The 18,410-nt window shown below is 38.0% G+C and overlaps 2 pseudogenes; one reads left to right on the top strand and one right to left on the bottom strand.

Annotated features, from left to right (window-relative positions):
- Positions 1–11,068: 11,068 nt before the first annotated feature.
- LOC115512681 lies at positions 11,069–11,660 on the bottom strand (annotated as a pseudogene).
- Positions 11,661–12,803: 1,143 nt separating this feature from the next.
- LOC115513083 lies at positions 12,804–16,532 on the top strand (annotated as a pseudogene).
- Positions 16,533–18,410: the final 1,878 nt, after the last annotated feature.

Genomic DNA, 18,410 nt, shown 5'->3' with positions numbered 1-18,410 from the left:
AGCACTGCTAGGAATTTACCCAAGGGATACAGGAGTACCGATGCATAGGGGCACTTGTACCCCAATGTTTATAGCAGCACTCTCAACAATAGCCAAATTATGGAAAGAGCCTAAATATCCATCAGCTGACGAATGGATAAAGAAATTGTGGTTTATATACACAATGGAGTACTACGTGGCAATGAGAAAGAATGCAATATGGCCCTTTGTAGCAACGTGGATGGAACTGGAGAGTGTGATGCTAAGTGAAATAAGCCATACAGAGAAAGACAGATACCATATGCTTTCACTCTTATGTGCATCCTGAGAAACTCAACAGAAACCCATGGGGGAGGGGAAGGAAAAAAAACTGGTTAGAGTGGGAGAGAGCCAAAGCATAAGAGACTCTTAAAAACTGAGAACAAACTGAGGGTTGATGGGGGGTGGGAGGGAGGGAAAGGCAGGTGATGGGTTTTGAAGAGTGCATCTTTTGGGATGAGCACTGTGTGTTGTATGGAAACCAATCTGACGATAAATTTCATATATTAAAAAAAAGTGGGTAGAATACGAAGCTATTGAGAAAGACATTTTAATTATTTCAAAGATATTTATTGAGCCTCTAATATATGCCAGACAATTTGCTGTGTGGCAAGACACAACAGTAAGGATGGCAAACTGGATGTTCCAAAAATGTGGCAACGATAGCTCTTTTTCTCCACAGTCTTCTTAAAATGTAACTGCCATTCATCCCATAGAGATTTGGGTGTTGATGTTTCCTCCATTTGAATCTGGGCAAGTTTGTGATTATGGTAAAAGTGAAGTTACATAACTTCTGAGGATAAGTCATAAAAGGCGATATTGTTTCTGCCTGAATCTTTAGGAAACCTTGCTCTTGGAATCAGTAAGTTCATGAAGAGGCCCACATGGAGAGGAACTGAAGTCCATACTAATCTGCCAGTCACAGGCATGAATCATCTTAAAGTTGATCCTTGGGTGTAGGTTGAGTTGGGCCACCCCCACTGATACCACATGGAGCAGACACTCACAGAGACTGCCTATATTATATATTTGTGTGCTAAATATGTGATCGTTGCTATATTAAGTCTCTGTGTTGGGCGTCCTGGGTGGTTCAGTCAGTTAAGCGTCCAACTTAGGCTCAGGTCATGATCTTGTGGTCCATGAGTTTGAATCCCGTGTTGTGTTCTGTGCTGATAGTTCAGAGCCTGAAGCCTGCTTCCTATTCTGTCTCCCTTTTTCTCTACCCCTCCCCTGTTCTCTCTCTCTCTCTCTCTCTCAAAAATAAACTTTTTTTTTTAATTTAAGGCTCTGTGTTTGGAGGTGGTTTATTATACAGCCATAGCTAACTGGAATAGTGAGATACAAGTCAGATTTGTATCCTTCTAAAGCTTGAATGATAAATAAAATTAAACAAGCAATTATGATATAATGTGAAAACTTTTCTAATATGACCAGTACCTTAATGTAGGGGTATATTTAGAGGACGGATATCAGTTTTCAAGAATAATAGCTTCTCTGAAGAAGTAACATCTAAGATGACATATGCAGGGTGAATGCAAAATGGAAGTTGAATGTCTTACAGCTGGAAAGAAAAAATATGTCTCGATAATAGCCTGTGTGAGGAGAGTGGGGAGTATGGGAGAAAAAATCAGGAAGAAAAAATATGCAAAAATTAAATGATATCACATTAAGAAACTTGGAATTTATCCTAAAATAAGTGATAATCCAAAGTAATCTTTTAATTAGCTAAGAATGCGGTCAGCTTTGCATATTAGAAAGATTAGGAACCAAAGGAATGGCAGACGGCTTACGTAGTCACAGTTATTCAATCCTTCTCTATCTGCAGAGTTTCTCATCTTGGTTAATGGAAGCTACATCCGTTTAAATGCTCAGACTTAAAACCTCAGAAGCATTCATCCTATCTATTTGCAAGTTCTGCCCTATTTTTATATCTAGAATCTGACCATTTTTACCATCTGTATTGCCACCATCCTGGTCAAAACCACCATCTCTCACATCAATTATTGCAAAAACTTTCTAAAAGATATCTCTTTTATTACATTTGCCCCACATACCTAAAGGTCTATTCTCAACACAGCAGTCCGAGTAAACTTTCAAAGCCAAAATCAGATCATCTCATACCTCTGCTCAGAACCCTGAAGTGGCTCCCCATTTCCTAAGAAAAAACCAAACTCTATGCAATGACCTAAGAGGCTGCATATAATCAGGCTCCCTGTTTTCTCCCTCACTTTCTTTTCAACTTTTCTCCCTGTCTGTCCAAGCCACACTGGGACACATTGACAAACCAACAGCCTCCAGCCATGGGTCTTAGCTTTCTTAGCTGTTGTTTCCTCCTGGAAGGTCTCTCCACAGACATCTAATTTTCTCAGCTCCTTCAAGCCTTTGTTCAAATCTCACCTACTTAAAACTGCGGTTAGCAATCCCTTCATTTATCATTCCTTAAACTTCCTTATCTTGCTCTATTATTTTTCTTTTTCTTGAAGCCCATATCATCCTATAACATACCATAAAATATAATTTATTTATTTGTTCATTCATTTATTCATTCATTCATCCATTCATTCATGCACTCATTCATTATGCCTACTACAGTAGTCTCCTTTATCTGTGGGAGATGCATTCAAAACCCCCAAGTGGAGGGGCACCTGGGTGGCTCAGTCAGTTAAGCATCAGACTTCAGTTCAGGTCATGATCTCATGGTTCATGAGTTCAAGCCCTGCATTGGGCTCTCTGCTGTCAGCATGAAGCTTGCTTTGGTCCTCTGTCTCCCCTTTCTCTGCCCCTCCCCCTGCTCGCTCTCTCTCTCTCTCTCTCAAAAATAAATAAACAATTAAAAAAAAAACAGTGGATGCCTTAAACCAGTACTACCAGTGGGTAGTACTGAACCTCACGTACACTATATTTTTCCTATATGTACATACCTGTGATAAAGTTCTATTTAAAAATAAGGCACATTAAGAGATTAACAACAAATAACTAATAACAAAATATAGCATTTATAACAATATACTGTAATAAAAGTTATGTGAATGTGGTCTCTCTCTCTCTCAAAATATGTTATTGTGATGTACTTGGCCTTCTTGTGATGTGAGATGATAAAATGCCTAAGATGAAGTGAGGTGAATGATGCCTGCATCATGACCTAGTGTTAGGCTACTATTCACCTTCTGACAATATGTCAGAAGAGGATCATCTGCTTCTGCACAATGATCGGCCCCAGGTAACTGAAACTGCAAAAAGTGAAACCATAGATAAGTGGGGATTACTGCATTCTTTTATATGTCTTCACTTCTATCTGCTCCCATTCTTGATAGAATGTAAGGAAGTATGATGGGAGCAGAAATCATTTGTTCACTGGTGTAAAAAACTACCTCAAGAAGTATCTATCACGTAGTAGGCATTAAATATTTGTTTAATGAAAGACTAGATGATAGGTAGGTAGAGATGAAAGACCCTATTCTTTTCACCACATCTAATTCATCCTTTATAATTTAACACAACTTTTGACATGCCCTTTTCTCTGCTGAAATTCTACCACCGGGTTGTTTGCGTTACCCTTTTTTCTCTTCACCGTGACTGTCATTGGAATTTAATCAACTATCAAAGTCATCTTGGCCCTTTGGCCAGACCAAATACAAGATAGAGCATTTCAAATATTAATACGCATGCCACCCTAGGGAGGAAAATAGGAGTGGCCTACATAGGAATCAAACATTTAAGTGACTTATTCAAGGTCACTTTTTCAATCAATATGGAAAATAATGAGTACTTTAAAGGGCAAGATTTAAATTTAATATATTTGGAGGAATTGATAAGATGATGAAGAACATGCTGAATGAAACTAAGTAGAAGCATGTGTTGAGTAGGACGAAACTATATACATATATAGTAAGTGAAAAATAATCCTTCCCTTTCTTACACCACTGCTATGTTTGGATTCATCCATCTTGTATCTGAATTCTACTCTTCTCTCTTGATAATGGATGATAAGGAACAACTCCCTCAGATTCCCTTCAGGATCACAGGATGGTTTGTAGTCATCTCATATCATAAATAATAATTTTTTCATTTGTATTGAGAATCTATTATATATGTGTCACACAGGTACTAAGGCCCTCAGATTGTAGGAAGAAACAAAAGATATATAATTTGTTTGCTCTTGGAACTTATAGTCTGGGTCTTCCAGTACTTAATGGAAGCAGCAATACTCAACTAGAGGTCAGTTAGTATGTCTGTCAGTTGCTCCTGGCGTGTTTTACAGATGCCACTTACCCTAGTCTTGGCCTCGTAGGGAACTAAAAGTAATTAGAGAAGACACAGATACTTTTGATTTCTTTCAACTGAAAAAAATTGTATTGATATTATTTCTGGGATTTCTAGAATATTCAGCATATTTTTTCTTGAGCATTTGTTCTGGACACTGTTCTAAGTTTTGGTATCAGCAGTAAACAAGATACAAGATACACATAGTTGCTACTCCCATGGATATTCCAATACAATGAAAGTAAATATCTTGTCCTAAACCAGAATCAATGAAAGAAACTTCCATAACAGTTTTATAAATCCTGATGATTCAATATTTTCTCTACCTTTCTCCCATTTTTCATGGCTATGACAACCTACCAACGATAGGGGATCAGGAATTGGAAAATGTAAGGATGAAGTCTTTACTGGTGTTTCTCTGCTTTCCTACTATCCATGGTTTTCTATACGCCTAAGTTGTTCCTATTCAGTATACTACCAGCCATCTCAAAAGTTTCATTACCTTATGTGTTAAATCTGGCATGTGCTTTTAATGCTCAGTCTCTATAAGTGAAAATCCTAGCATTTATAGATAATATACCCCACACAGAAAAGTGCATGTCTGGACTACAAGTGCCACAGAAGTAAAAAGTGTGGGAAGGCATTCTAACGCAAATAGCATGGCAACAAATTAAAGGAGTCATTTAAAAAATATAAAGCCATTTAAGGCTAAAACACACTGATACCATATTCTGCTTCAAACTGAACCTGTGTTTCACAATTTTAACAATATGTGGACACCTTATAAAGAACAAAGACATTCTTTCTCTCCCCCTTCCTCATCCCACAGGTAGCTTCAGTAATTATATTCTGTTTCTCAAAAATATTGAAGTTGTGATTTAGTCCTTATGTTCATAGGTATTGTATAACTATAAAATTAAAATTATAAGCAAAATACAAAGCCATAAAACCAATAAAATTAAAACATTAATGCCGGACTTCTTTTGCTTCTGGTCAAAATAAAGTATTAGGGAAAGGATTTAGCCACCTATTAGAAATAGGTCTCAAGTCATTGGAAATCTGACAATGAAGAAGAGTGAGCTCTGAGCAATGGGAAAAAATACAATGAACTTTGAAACTCCCCAAGCTTACCACACAGAGAAGTTCCAGACTACAGCTTAGAAAAGGGGGAACCCATGCAGAGAAACTTGCCATATTCCTGAGTTGAGGAGACAGAGCTGAGAGTCTGGGCAAGAGTTTGCAAGAAGGCATACCAGAGAGCAAAGAGCTGGTAAAGAGAGTACTCTTGAGACCTAAAGACATTTTACTTCAAGTCTTAAGGTGGATTCTGATCAGCACAAGCCTGTGAGGAAATTATCCAAGGCTGGGGAAAAGAAGTACCTAAAGGATTAGAGGAAATAATCTCTGGAACACACACAAGAACTGAAATAGTTGCCTGTTTCTATTAACCAGAGTGGATGATGATATAATTCACAGGGTATAGATGGCATACTCAGAAGTCTTTTGCCAAACTTCCCATGATCTGATACAAAAAGCTTAAAAGCGAGATGTAAAAGAATCAAACAGTTCCAAATAACTGTATCTAAGAATAAACTGCAAAATTTCTCTAATAATATAAATGCATCCAGCACTCACCAGGTAAAATTTGCAATGTCTGGCATCCAATCAAAACTTATCAAGAATGAAAAGAAGAAGAAAAATAAGACTATAAAGAAGAAAATGTATAAAAAGCCAGAAATTCTACAAATGGTGGAGATAGTAGGTAAGCATATTAAAAGTTACATAACTGTATTTCATATGTTCAAAAAGATTGGACATGTTTAGAAGGGACATCAAAGATACACAAAAGACTCAAATTGAATTTCTAGAGATGAAAACTACAATATTTGAAATTAAACCTACCCTTGCAGGGATGAATGGAAAATTAGAAACTTAGTGAACTTGAAAATAGCAGTAGAAACCATCCAAAATGAAATACAGAGAGTAAAGGATGTTTAAAAAAGAATAAAGAATCAGTGAGCTGTGGGATAATATCAAGCAGCCTAATATATGAATAAATGTAAATGCAAAAGAGAAAAGGAGGAAAAACATTAAATAAATAATGACTAAACATTTTCCAAATTTGATAAATATTATGAACTCAGAGATCCAAGAAGCTCAATGAACCTCAAGAAAGAGAAACATAATGAAAATTAAGCGAAAGCACATTATAATAAAACCACTTAAAACCAATAATAAGGAGAAAAACCTTGAAAGCAGCCAGAGAAAATAGACACACAGAGGAAGAAAAATAAATTACTTAATTTTTTTTTATGTTTTCACTTAAATTTGAGTTAGTTAACATACAGTGTAATATAAGTTTCTGGTGTACAATATAGTGATTTAACACTTCCATGTATCACTTAGTACTCATCACAAGTGCACTCCTTAATCCCCATCATCTATTTAACCCATCCCCCTACCCACTTCTCTTCTCCTCAGTTCTCTATAGATAAGAGTCTGTCTCATGGTTTGCCTCTCTCTCTCTCTCTCTCTCTCTCTCTCTCTCTCCTCATTAGTCTTGTTAAATCCCACATATGAGTGAAATCATATGGTATTTGTCTCTCTCTGACTGAATTATTTCACTTAGCATAATACTCTAGCTCCATCCACGTCATTGCAAATGGCAAGATTTCATTTTCTTTATGGCTAATATTCCTCTATGTGTGTGTGTGTGTGTGTGTGTGTGTGTGTGTGTGTGTGTAAATACACATTTATCCATTTATCAGTCAAAAGACACTTGAGCTGTTTCCATAATTTGGCTATTGTAGATAATGCTGCTATAAACACCAGGGTGCATGTATCTCTCTGAATTAGTATTTTTTCATTCTTTGAGTAATTACCTAGTAGTGCAATTGCTGGATCATAGGGTAGTTCTATTTTTAACTTTTTGAAGAAACTCCATACTGTTTTCCAGAGTGGCTCCACCAGTTTGCATTCTGACCAACAGTGCAGAATTGTTCCACTTTCTCCACATCCTCAATAATACCTTTTGTTTCTTATGTTGTTGATTTTTGCCATTCTGACAGGTATGAGGTGATATTGTGGTTTCAATTAGTATTTGCCTGATGATGAGTGATGTTGAGTATCTTTCATGTATGTGTTGGCCATCTGTGTCTTCTTTGGAAAAATGTCTGTTCATGTCTTCTGCCCATTTTTAAATTGATTATTTGGTTTTTTTTTGGGGGGGGTGTTGAGTTTGATAATTTCTTTATAGATTTTGGATACTAAGCCTTTATCAGATATGTCATTTGCAAATATCTTTTCCCATTCTGTTGGTTACCTTTTAGTTTTGTTGTTTCTTTTGCTGTGCAGAAGCTTTGTATTTTGATGAAGTCCCAATAGTTTATTTTTGCTTTTATCTCCCTTGCCTCTGGAGACATATGTAGAAAGAAGTTGCTAAGTACAATGTCAAATCTCTTGATGGAAACAATAAGGCTACAAAGCTATGGGTGACATCTTTAAAGAACAGAAAGAAAAAAAAAACTTCATCAATATAAAATTTTTACTCATGGAAAATATCTTTCAAAACAAAAGTGAAATGAAAATACTTTCAGACATGCAAATCTGGAAGAATTCATCAGCAGCTGATCTATGCTAAAGAAATGTTAAAGGAGAAGTAAAATGATACCAGATAAAAACTTGTGTCCATGAAAAGGAATGAGGAAGGAACATAAGAAATGGTAATTATGTCGGTAAAAACTTTTTTTCTATTTCAACTTGTTAAAGGGTTAAATAATAACAATTTACTGTCAGCTTTATGATATACATAGGAGTAAAATTCATGACAACGATAACATAAAAGCCCAGTAGAGAGAAATGAAAATATACATTTACTATGTATGAAGTTTTATAATATCACATGAATATTGGTATTTATATATTAAAAGTATATACTACGAATTCCAAAGCCACCAGTAAACAAAATTTAAGATTAAAAAAACAATTATATCTAATAATCCAGGAAGATATATTAACAATGTGGATGATACAGAAGAAGACAAAAAAATAAGGAAGAAAAACAAATGGACAAATAGGATAAAAACAAGAAAAATGATAGATTTAAATATCATATTCAATAACCACATTAAATGTATAGTCAATCCTCATTATTTGCGGATTCTGTATTTGCAAATTTGTGTACTTACTAACATTTATTTCTTTTTTTTTTTTTTAATTTTTTTTTTCAACGCTTTTTATTTATTTTTGGGACAGAGAGAGACAGAGCATGAACGGGGGAGGGGCAGAGAGAGAGGGAGACACAGAATCGGAAACAGGCTCCAGGCTCCGAGCCATCAGCCCAGAGCCTGACGCGGGGCTCGAACTCCCGGACCGCGAGATCGTGACCTGGCTGAAGTCGGACGCTTAACCGACTGCGCCACCCAGGCGCCCCTAATTTATTTCTAACACCCAAAATCAGTATTTGCTGTCTTTTTCTAGTCAGTAATCTATGGACTTGTGCAAAGCAGTGAAAAATGTAAGTGCCAGACATGCAAGTTCACAGATGAAGTCAAACAAGGCAACACTCTGCCTTCTCGTTTCAGCTCACCTACTATGAACAAATGTCCTTTTTGTAGTCTACTTAGTGCCACATTTTTCCATTTTTTGTGCTTATGGTTGGTGATTTTGGTATTTAAAATGACCCCCAAGCACCATACTCAAAACGTATGTAGTGTTCCTAAGCATAAGAAGGTTGTGCCTTACCATGACAATGAGTGTGTTAGACAAATTTCATCTGGGCATGAGCTGCTTATGAGCTCAATGTTAATGAATCAACAATATATATTCAGTAAGGTATCTCTAACAAGAAACACACATGAAACAAGGTTATATATTGATTGTCTAACAAATAAGTTATAGCCAGAGCCTCTAGGAGAGAACTTTGTATTTCCCAAAGGAATGATACTTAGGTTATTCACTAATCCAGTGATCGTGATGACTTCACGTAACAACTATTGTATACATCAAGAATCAACTAGGGGGCGCCTGGGTGGCGCAGTCGGTTAAGCGTCCGACTTCAGCCAGGTCACGATCTCGCGGTCCGTGAGTTCGAGCCCCGCGTCAGGCTCTGGGCTGATGGCTCGGAGCCTGGAGCCTGTTTCCGATTCTGTGTCTCCCTCTCTCTCTGCCCCTCGCCCGTTCATGCTCTGTCTCTCTCTGTCCCAAAAATAAATAAACTTTGAAAAAAAAAATTAAAAAAAAGAAAAGAATCAACTAGTTCTTAATTACCCAATTAAATGAAATTGCAGATTGGATTTAAAAAGTAAGACCTGGAGTACCTGGGTGGCTCAGTCAGTTAAGGGTCTGATTCTTGGTTTAGGCTCAGGTCATGATCTCATGGTTTTGTAAATTCAAGCCCTGCGTCTGACTCCACGTTGACAATGCGGAGCCTGCTTGGGATTCCCTGTCTACCTCTCTCTCTGCCCCTTTCCCTCTTGCGCTGTCTCTGTCTCTCTCACAGTAAATAAATAAATTTTAATAAAAACTAAATAAATTTTAATAAAAACTAAATAAATTAAAAAAAAATCAAGACCCAACTAATTTGCCTAAAAGAAAATTACTTTGAATATAATGACACAGGTTGAAAAAAGAGACAGAAAAAGTTACACCATGCTAATACTAATCAAAAGAAAGCTGATTTACATCAGAGAAGATTTCAGAGCAAGAATATTATAGGGATAAAGAGATTAATTTCATAATAATGATGAACAGATCAATTCTTTAAAATGTAACAATTTTAAGCATTTCTGCACGTAACATCAGAGCTTCTAAATATATGATGCAAAAACTGATGTAACTGTAAAGAGAAATATACAAATCCACAACTATAGTTGACAATTTCAACATACACCTTTCTGTAATTGATAAACAGGTCAGCAGAGTATTAGTAACAACAAAAAAGCTTTGACTAACACTTTTTTTTTAAGTTAATGGTCTTTTTATTGGAAAAAAAAGACTAGCATTTACAACTTGGAATGGACGTTAACTTGTAATTTCTTGAACAGCAATGTTGATGGTTGTGCTGAAGAGTCCACAGCCACAGCCTACCTCTGCTGGCTCCAAGTCGGGTTCAGGAAGTTTTAAAAACAGAGAGTCCAAAGTTGCTCCCTTGGTAAAGGTTTCTTTTTAAAAATTTGTGTGAATGGTGACAGCCCGACACCCATCTCGGTCTCTGGTACAATGCGGACAACGCTAAACCAACACACACAGGATGCCGTCAGGATGTGTCACTGTCACCACGGGTGGGGGCGCACGGAAGTACAGGGGGCTGTCCTGCTCTGTGGGGCTGCGTCTAGACGGTCTATTTATCTTTCACCCATTTTTCTGCACAGCACCCTGAGGTAAACCAGTTTTAAAGGTTTGTTTTCAGTAAACCCGCTATGACAGTTTATACTAACAAATTGAACTAGAACCCATTTGAAACAGGTTTTTTTTATTTGTTTTTTCATTTTTCGTTTTTAATACAAAGGCCTGACTGTGCTCCATCGTCAAGCTGCATGCATGAAAAACTGGCCAGCCCAAACAGTGTAGTAATCATTAGCAAACGGAACTGCAAGGAGTCCACTAAGTGCTTCTTTATCGTTAAGGTAGTACAAGTATTTATATCGTAAAACTGATGTGTAGCGCTTCATCTTTACGGGACAGGACCACCAAGCAATACATGCAGATTTTGTGTGTGTGGACAGAAGGTACTTTTGACATTCAGTTTTGCTATATAGAAACAGAATGAGTAAATGAATTTTTTTTTCAAGAGGTAAAAAGATTCAATTTGATTCTTCTAGAGGGGGGAAAAAGGAGTTGAAAGTAGGTCTTCACTTTGCAGTCATCGTCTGTACGAATTCTTCATAGTTGACTTGCCCATCTCCATCGATATCTGCTTCTCTGATTTCATCTACTTCTTCATCTGTTAGTTTTTCTCCTAAGTTTGTCATGACGTGACGTAGTTCTGCCGCACTGATGTAACCATTGCCATCCTTGTCAAAGACTCAGAATGCCTCGCGAATTTCTTCTTCACTGTCTGTATCTTTCATTTTTCTAGCCATCATAGTCAAAACTTCTGGGAAGCCAATGGTGCCATTACCGTCAGCATCCACCTCGTTGATCACATCTTGCAATTCGGCTGCTGTTGGGCTCTGACCCAGTGACCTCATTGACGGTTCCAAGTTCCTTTGTTGTGATGGTACCATCGTCATCTTCGTCAAATAGGGAACTCAGCAATCTGCTCTTGGGTCAGCTGATCAGCCATGGTGCGAGCGAAGGGAGGAAGAGCAGAGGGAGTGAGGGTGGCTGCACCAGCGCAGAGGCTGTGACAGCGGGGGTGCCTCCGCTGCTGCTGCTGCCGCAGCCGCCGCCCGACTCGAGTAACACTTTTAATCACCCTAATCTAATTGACACTACAGAACACTCTGCCCAGTAATAACAAAACATATATTACTTTAAAAAGCATTTACCAAGCAAGATAGATGAGATACTGAAAAGGAGAAACAATAAAAATCAAAGTGAAAATCAATGAAACAGAGAACGAAGAAGAAATTGAGAAAAATAAATAAAATCAAAAAAATGGGGGAAAGGTAATAAACTTGGAAAAATCTAGATTAGTCAGGGGAAAAAATGAACTACAAAGATATCAATTGCCAATATCTGACATGAGAGAAATGACATCTTTACTCTACAAATATTCAAGGTTAGTAAGAGAATATTCTGAAAATTATGCCAATAAATTGAATTCATATGAAATGGAAAAATTCTTTGAAAGACAAACTATCAAAGCTCACTCAAGAAAACAAAATGAGATAATCAGAATAGGTCTATATCTATTAAAGAATTTGACTTTGTACTTAAAAATCTTTCCACAAAGGAAATTTCAGCGAATTGCTTCACCTGTGAATTTTGATCCAAGGAAGAAATATCAATTCTTGAAAAAAAATCTAGGAATTATTTTAAACTATTTTAAAGTTATTTTAAATGATTTTTAAATTTTTTAAATTTGTGTTGAATATTATATTAAATAATTAAACATTGCGATCAAGGAGGACTGCTCCCAGGATTATAAAGTCAGTTCAATATTTGAGAATCAATCAAGGTAATTCACTGAGGTGGCTTTGTCATGTCAAACTGTCTAGGCTGAAATAAAGTTGACCCTTGAACAACCTGAGGACTGAGCGGCGACCACGCTCAACCTGGGGACTGGGCAGTGACCATGCTCCCCAAATGTAAGTACTAATAGCCTGTTCTTGCTTGGAAGTCTTGCCAATAACATAAACTGTCGACACATATTTTGCATGTTCTATGTATTACATACTATATTATCACCATAAAGTAAGCTAAAGAAAAGGTTATTCAGAAAATCATAAGGAAGAGAAAATACATTTACAGTTCTATATGAATATTTACTGAAAAGCATCCGAGAATCACCCACCCACCCCCCACTACCAACCACCACCACCATTGGGGCAAGTGGTAACAGCAGTCTTGGTCCCAGCATGGTGATGTGCTGCAGCCTGGTGGCAGCACTGCCCGGAGGCACACTACAGCTGCCCTATCAACCTAGAAGTGTACCGCCTGCCCATGGCCATCAGGAGCTACAGCCACACATGAGTGAGCCAGCCTCCAGAGGCCGTGAGGCTAGGGAAACCCCTTGGGGATGAGGGAAGAGGGGTAAAGGAGTACCAATGGTACATGGCTCCCTCCATCTGGTACTGGGCCCTTGAGGGCTGCTGATGGCCTGATTGGGCCTCCCCGGTATTCAGAGGTCAGCAGACTCTCTGGGCCAGTCACCTTTGATTTGGTCCCAGGGAGACTGGGGTAGGCAAGTGTAAATAAATGCCTTGTGGCTATCATTGTCAACTCAAAAAAAAAAAAAAAAGCCTCATCATCAGGGAAATACAAATAAAATCCACAAAGAGATACCACCCCACACTTTTCAGAAAGGCTAAAATTAACAACTCAGGAAACAACAGATGTTGGTGGGGATGAGGAGAAAGGGGAAAACCTTTGTACTGCTGGAGGGAATGCAAACTGGTGCAGCCACTCTGGAGAGCAGTATGGAGGTTCCTCAAAAGATTAAAAATGGACCTACCCTACAACCCAGCAATCGCACAACTAGGTATTTATCCAAAGGATACAAAACTGCTGATTCAAATGGGCACATGTACCCCAATGTTTATAGCAGCACTATCAACAAGAGCCAAATTATGGAAAGAGCCCAAATGTCTATCAACTGATGAATGCATAAAGAATATATGGTATATAGGGGTGCCTGAATGGCACTTCCATTAATATTTTAATAATTTTACGGTGAACACAGTACAGGAACATTCCCTATCATGTAATCCCTACAACAATCTTACAATGTAAACGTGTAGCAACATGCACATATTTTGCAAATGAAGCAACCAAGACGCTGTGACCTTAAATGGTTTGCCCAGGATCTTTACAATAGACCAGCATGAAATGCCCGATTGCATTTCTGGAACACTTTCCCAGGTTTTTTGATTGGTTTCTAATTCCTTTCTTATACCCCTGGGCACTGTGCTGACTTTTTGGCCCTGAAAGCACATGAGGACCACTTTCTTTAGGGGATTGTCTACATCGCTTCTAAATGCTTCCTTCACCTGTACCAGTAGCTCAGAATCTACTTTTCTGTATATGTTAAAGTCAGTTTTATGCCCCTTAAATCAACCAGTGTAGATCTTCCTGTACTGAAGGCCTTTGGTTTGGTACCTTACAAACCAAAAGAACCTCAAGTCACCCCCCAAATTGGAAGACTCACTGTCACTTCCCTATCATCAAATGTTTTAGGGTCTATATTCTGTCTTACACATCTTTGTTTTTCTTTTCTTATTTTACAAATATTGATATAATGCTTACTGTGTGCTAAGTCATATTCTAAAGGTTTTAACAATGTTAAATTTTTTAATCCTTATAAGCTAAGTACCGTTATTAACTTCATTTAGAGGTAGGGGATGGAGACACACTTGCCTGAGGGCACTAGATTAGGAAGTAGCAGAGTTTTGCATAGTAACAATTATACACAACAGAATCCCAACAGTGCCATAAAACCAACTGGCAAATTCTACAGTGTAGACTGAAATTTGAACAGTCTCAGAGAACTCTACAATAAGTCTACAAGCTCTAACATTGAAATCAAGAAATAACTGGGGCACCTGGGTGGCTCAGTCAGTTAGGTGTCCAACTTCCGCTCAGGTCATGATCTCGTAGTCCGTGAGTTCAAGCCCCGGTTCGGGCTCTGTGTTGATGGCTCAGAGCCTGGAGCCTGTTTCAGATTCTGTGTCTCCCTCTCTCTCTGACCCTCCCCCGTTCATGCTCTGTCTCTCTCTGTCTCAAAAATAAATAAACGTTAAAAAAAATTAAAAAAAAAAAGAAATCAAGAAATAACTGTGACTGAGGTGCCTAGGTGGCTCAGTTAAGTGTTTGACTCTTGATCTTAGCTCAGGTCTTGATATCAGAGTCATGAGTTGGAGCCTCATGTTGGGCTCCACACCCTCACTCAATATGGAGTCTAATTAAACACACACACACACACACACACACACACACAGGAAATAATTGTAACCAATATGGGTAAAAATGTCTGCATGATAGACTTGAGGGCAAGATAGGAATAGTTCAACCAAAAGGAGGAGGAACTAGATTCATAATGTTACCTGATGCACTCCTGACTAGGTTCCACTTGTGTGTGTGTGTGTGTGTGTGTGTTTATATATACATATAATATGTTAATTAAACTAAAAATGGAAAACTTATTGCTGTCAAATAACTAAGTATGGAGCATTTTTTTTTGAGAGAACTGATTTCTCACTATTAATCTTTCTGTGGTCTTAATGCCCAGAGTTAAAATAATTCCCTCAGGTATTATTAGGGAGAATGTTGTTCCATCTGGGAGATCTAAATCACATTTTCAGTCATCCTGAAAGGGAAGATAAAGTAACCCTCTAGTCTTGTTTAAAGCACATATTACCTTTAAACACTACCACAAAATAAATAAATAAATAAAGAAAGAAAGAAACAAACAAACAAATAAATTTTACATTAATAGGTTGTCTCTACTCTTTCAAATCAATAGTTGCTGTGGAACTATCTCAAAGTCTATTAAAAATAAAACAATAGTATTTGCCAATTTTAGCACTTAATTTGTGCCAGGCCCTTTTCTAAGAGCTTTATATGATTACCTCACTTAATTCCTGTAACAGCCTTACGAAGTAGGTACCATTATTTCCATTTTATATATAAAAGAATTAAAACAGAATTTACACCTTCCGTGCTACCCAAGGAGGGGTCCATGTAGTGTTTTGTGTTCATGTCATAATTTAAAGGGAAACTTTTACAATGCCTGGAGCCCCTCCTACAAATGAAGGATGTCCTCAAATTCTTTGCAGCAGGAACCCACTTAGGTGACACCAACCTTGACTTCCAAATGGAACAGTGCATCTACAAATGGAAAAGTGATGGTATCTATGTTATAAATCTGAAGAGAACCTGGGAGAAGCTTCTGATGGTAGCTTGTGCCATCGTCGCCATTGAAAACCCAGCTGATGTCAGTGCCATATGATCCAGGAATGCTGGCCAGTGAACTGTGCTGAAGTTTGCTGCTGCTCCTGGAGCCACTCCTATTGCTGGTCACTTCACTCCTGGAACCTTCACTAACCAGATCCAGGAAGCCTTCAAGGGAAGAGATTTCTGATGGCTACTGATCCCAGAGCTGACCACAAGCCTCTTGCAAACGTCCTATGTTCACCTGCTTACCATCGCTCTGTGTAACACAGACTCTCCTGTGTGTTATATGGGCATTGCCATCCCTTGCAACAACAAGAGTGTGTCTGATGTGGTGGGTGCTTGCTTGGGAAGTTCTGCACATATGTGGTACCGTTTCCTGTGAATGCCCATGGGAGGTCATGCCTGTTCTCTACTTCTACAGAGATCCTGAAGAGGTTGAAAAGGACGAGCAGGCTGCTACTGAAAAGGCTGTGACCAAGGAGGACTTTGAGGCTGAACGGACTGTTCCAGCTCCTGAGTTCACTGTTACTCATCCTGAAGTCGCAGACTGGTCTAAAGGCATGGAGGTGCACGCTGGGCCTATTCAGCAGTTCCCCACTGAAGGCTAGAGCACTCAGCCTACCACTGAAGACCGGGCTGCAGCTCCACCTGCTCAGGCCACCGAATGGGCTGGAACAACCACTGAGTGGTCTTAAGCTGCTCTTCCACAAAGGCAAACAAAATGGAAATAAGGTTGATGGAAAATAGTTTCTAAATAAATAAATAAACAAACAAACAAATAACAGAGTTTACCTAATCGGTACAAGGTCATTTAGCTAGTAAAAGAAATAGACTTAAATCCAAAAAGTCTGACTTCAAAACTTTTGCTACTAACCACTAATGATAGAAAAAGCTGTTAGAATAATATGATTACAGCTGATGAATTTGGCATCCAGAATCCTTGTCCATATTCCTATTTTAATTTCTCAAAAGTCCCTGGAAAATTAGTGAATATCAACCGCAATCAGGAAACCAAAGTGTGGTGTCTCCCAAATACTCAGAAAAAAAGGAAACTATCATATAAATACTCTACTAATTATAATAACACAATGCTACCTGAAATTGAATGTCTATGGAAGGCATTTTAAAAGACTGTTACCTCGTGGCTTGTGATCACTGCCCAAGAAAAAGATAAGGTCTTCTGCTGGATTCTAAGAACTTAACAATAGACTAAATTTTTGACCAACAATTCCATGTTATCAATTTTATGTGTTTCAAGACTCTTAATGGAGGAACTAAGATTGTGGTGATGTATTTATGCCTAGTTTGCAATTAGTTCTGAAATATCCTATTCGCTTACCATAAATTTGATACTTTAACTCTCTCCTCCTCACATATTATGTAAGACCCATAAAAATTAGCAGAAACTATTTATGTAGCCTTATTATATACCAGACACAGTCCTAAGCACTTTATGTGTTTTAACTCTTTTAATTCATACATCAGACTTATTAAATAAGCAGTGTTATAACCACCATTTTATACATAAAGAAACTGTGGCACACAAAGGTTATCTTCAAGGTCACTTACTAGTGCAAATGGTAGAGACCACATCTAAAGAAGGTAGTCTGGGCAAAAAGATTATGTTCATAACCATGATGTTATATGGTAATGAGATGATCCACCTATCCTAAAATACCATTAGTGCCACAGAGCTATGTCCTCTCTTGGGGAACTCATTGCCAGATATTCGCTAAGCATTTATTGAGTTCCAGTTTTCCTAGTTACCATTCAAAGTCTGTACCAACAGTGACTTTACAAAGCGAGAACCATATTTCATTCTTTCTCATTGCCACGTAGTATTCCATGGTGTATATAAACCACAATTTCTTTATCCATTCATCAGTTGATGGACATTTAGGCTCTTTCCATAATTTGGCTATTGTTGACAGTGCTGTTATAAACATTGGGGTACAAGTGCCCCTATGCATCAGTACTCCTGTATCCCTTGGGTAAATTCCTAGCAGTGCTATTGCTGGCTCATAGGGTAGATCTATTTTTAATTTTTTGAGGAACCTCCACACTGTTTTCCAGAGTGGCTGCACCAGTTTGCATTCCCACCAACAGTGCAAGAGGGTTCCCGTTTCTCCACATCCTCTCCGGCATCTATAGTCTCCTGATTTGTTCATTTTAGCCACTCTGACTGGCGTGAGGTAGTATCTCAGTGTGGTTTTGATTTGTATTTCCCTGATGAGGAGTGACGTTGAGCATCATTTCATGTGCTTGTTGGCCATCTGGATGTCTTCTTTAGAGAAGTGTCTATTCATGTTTTCTGCCAATTTGACAATAAATTCATATTAAAAAAAAGTGAGAACCCATTACCTTTAGATTTAACTCAAGAAAAAATTAGTGGTTTAATACTGCTTCAAAAATATGAATCATTTTAATCATTACCTTGGCTGTATACATCGACTTGATAACTGAACGAGTTTAATGAAGGAACTATTTACAGAATTGTGGGGAGGGTTATAGGGACCAACCAGGGAAGGAGAAGCATTAGGACTCCAAGAGCCAGAAGCTGCTCCCATTTCCAT

Source organism: Lynx canadensis, chromosome B1 (assembly GCF_007474595.2).
Source record: "Lynx canadensis isolate LIC74 chromosome B1, mLynCan4.pri.v2, whole genome shotgun sequence".
NCBI classification, from domain to species: domain Eukaryota; kingdom Metazoa; phylum Chordata; class Mammalia; order Carnivora; family Felidae; genus Lynx; species Lynx canadensis.
This window is presented reverse-complemented; position numbering and strand designations above follow the sequence as displayed.